Source organism: Thamnophis sirtalis, unplaced genomic scaffold, assembly GCF_051295495.1.
Source record: "Thamnophis sirtalis isolate CommonGarterSnake01/CBP01778 unplaced genomic scaffold, rThaSir2_p1.2 scaffold_10, whole genome shotgun sequence".
Lineage (NCBI taxonomy): Eukaryota > Metazoa > Chordata > Lepidosauria > Squamata > Natricidae > Thamnophis > Thamnophis sirtalis.
In genome coordinates, this window is record NW_028261390.1 from 31,184,607 (window position 1) to 31,187,121 (window position 2,515).

A 2,515-nucleotide genomic window follows, 5' to 3' on the forward strand; every position below is an offset into this window, starting at 1 on the left:
AATGTATTTTAGATATGTTGCAAGATTTCTGTTTCTTCCTAGTCAAATATGCTAACCATCTGTATAGATCTATTTCAAGCTATTTAGCTCTCATCAGTTAGCCATACCCTTACTGGGATTCAAACCTGGGCTGTTTTACATGTTAGGCACTTACATTAGCCTCTAAGCCACAAGCTCTCCTCAAAAAAAAAAAAAATGTAATGGGGTCCACTAATCATTGCTGACTGTAGAGGGCAGTGCTTATTTCCGTTTCCAGGCAATTGAACCAGCAATTGTCCGAATACATTTCCAGAATCATGTAGCCACCATGACTCCTTGGAATGCTATTACCTTCCCACCGAAGTGATACCTGTTTTATCTATTCACACTTACATGCTTTTGAACTGCTAGGTGAGCAGAAGCTAGGTAATGTGGCTCACTCAGGTTTTGAACCTGGGCTGCTGGCTTTCCAGCCTAGTGTCTTAACCACTAAACCACCACTTGGCTCAAAAATATGGAACACTTCATGAATTTGCATGTCATCCTTGCACAGGGGCCATGCTAATCTTCTCTGTATCATTCCAATTTTAGTATATGTGCTGCCGAAGTGAGCACAAGAATATTTCTTGTGGATTTAAAAACCTGTAAAAAATATAGGAAGATTTTTAATCTAGTGTAAGAAATCTTTGTATTGGAAAATTAGAGAAAAAAATGATAAGAAGAGATTGGATACCAAAGGGAAACAGAAAGAACTAAAGCTTATAATTAAAGGAGAAGAGACCAACTAATGCAGAGTCGAGAAAAAATATTTTAATTTTGGATGAATTCAAGGATATTTGGGAACAATACACTCAGAAATTTTTCTTAAGTTTGAATACTACCACAATCATCTATTTAAAAAAAGAGCTAGAAGATATCACTGAGAATCAAGCTGTTTTGAATGCAGATTTAAAAAATGAGTTACAAGAATGATATGGAAAAATATGTTATACTGAATTTACAAATGAAATTGGCTGATATCTTAATAATTAAAAAGGATAAATAATAAATCAGAAGTGACTTAGACAACTTTCTTATCTTAGATTTACAAAGGAGGTGTGTTAATTTATGAAGACCTTCCTGAGAAAAGACAAAGAAAAATGAAGTAATTAAGGTTTTTTGTCAATATTTAAAGAGAATATTCTAAACTTCAAGATTTTTAAGCAAATGGAAGAAATATAACATTTAATCAATGTTAAAATATAAATGATGTTCTATCTAGTAGTTCTTCTCAACCAGGATTGAAAGCTGATGCTTTTAAAAGTTGTTTATAGATAAGAAATAAGATATGGGAATAAGAGATTTTTGTTTTATATTTTCAGAGAAAGTTAAGCTATGATGTTAAAACAAAAGTGAAGGAATACAAAATTAGATTATTTTATTAAGGTTAAAATATAGATGTTATTGCTGATAACCTTTAATGGACTTTTGCTGATTATGATTGAATAATGAGGTTAGGGATAAGGAATGAGATCTGGGAAGAACAACTTTTGTTATAATAATAGAGAAGATGCTAAGTTCAGAAATTGTTTACAATTGTTTCATTGTTTGACAAAGGGAAAAATTTCTCTTTACATTTCCCTTTTGAGTTTCTGTGTGGAAAGGTATATATGGCTGTACTTTGCTTCTCTGAAAGCAGAAAACCATGATATTTCATGTGATATTTCTCATATAAATATATATTAGCCTTAATATTCCAAAAGGTTATTTATTTGAGTTATGATTACCATTTTGAAATATATTTTCTTTCTGCATGAAAATTTTGGGTGTGTTTTAAGTTCTCTTTAACAGACGAAAATTCATTTTCTATTTCAATATATTTTAACAAGTTTATTATGACAGCTTGTAATATCACACTCATTATTTTTAATTCATAAACCTGCTCCTTTAAAGTGAATGTAGACTTTTCCCATCACTACTCAACTGGAAAGCCACACTACATATAAACAGAGTCTCTCTTTTGTCTCGATTGAACCTCAATTTATTAGCTCTCATATAACACACTGAAAAGAATATAGCATAGTAAGAACTGTATGTATGGAGGCATGAGGGTAATATCATTCACTACTTGGTGCCAATAAGTTATTCATGCTCAATATTAATATATCATTCAATAATAAAGCCCTTAATATAATCAAAAACTGAAATTCAGTATTCATATTAAAAATGTTAGTCTTCCCATAGAAGAGAAATAGTATTGAATTCCTTTCAATCTTTGTGGAAAATTTCAGGCCCTTTTTTAGCAATGCAGTACCGATTCTACATTCTATCCTAATAAGGTAAAGGTAAAGGTTAAGGTTCCTCCCACACGTATGTGCTAGTCTTTCCTGACTCTAGGGGTGTGTGTGTGCTCATCTCTGTTTCAAAGCTGAAGAGCCAGTGCTGTCCAAATACATCTCTGTGGTAATGTGGCCATCTTGACTAAACACTAAAGGCACATGGAATGCTGTTACCTTCCCACCAAAGGTGGTCTCCATTTTTCTACTTGCATTTTTAC

The 2,515-nt window shown here is 32.3% G+C and overlaps 1 non-coding gene across 1 annotated transcript; it reads right to left on the reverse strand.

Annotated features, from left to right (window-relative positions):
- Positions 1–487: 487 nt before the first annotated feature.
- LOC148043832 (U6 spliceosomal RNA) lies at positions 488–594 on the reverse strand. Its single transcript, XR_015697947.1, has one exon. It is a non-coding gene; the product is annotated as a U6 spliceosomal RNA (small nuclear RNA).
- Between the last annotated feature and the right edge of the window lie 1,921 nt (positions 595–2,515).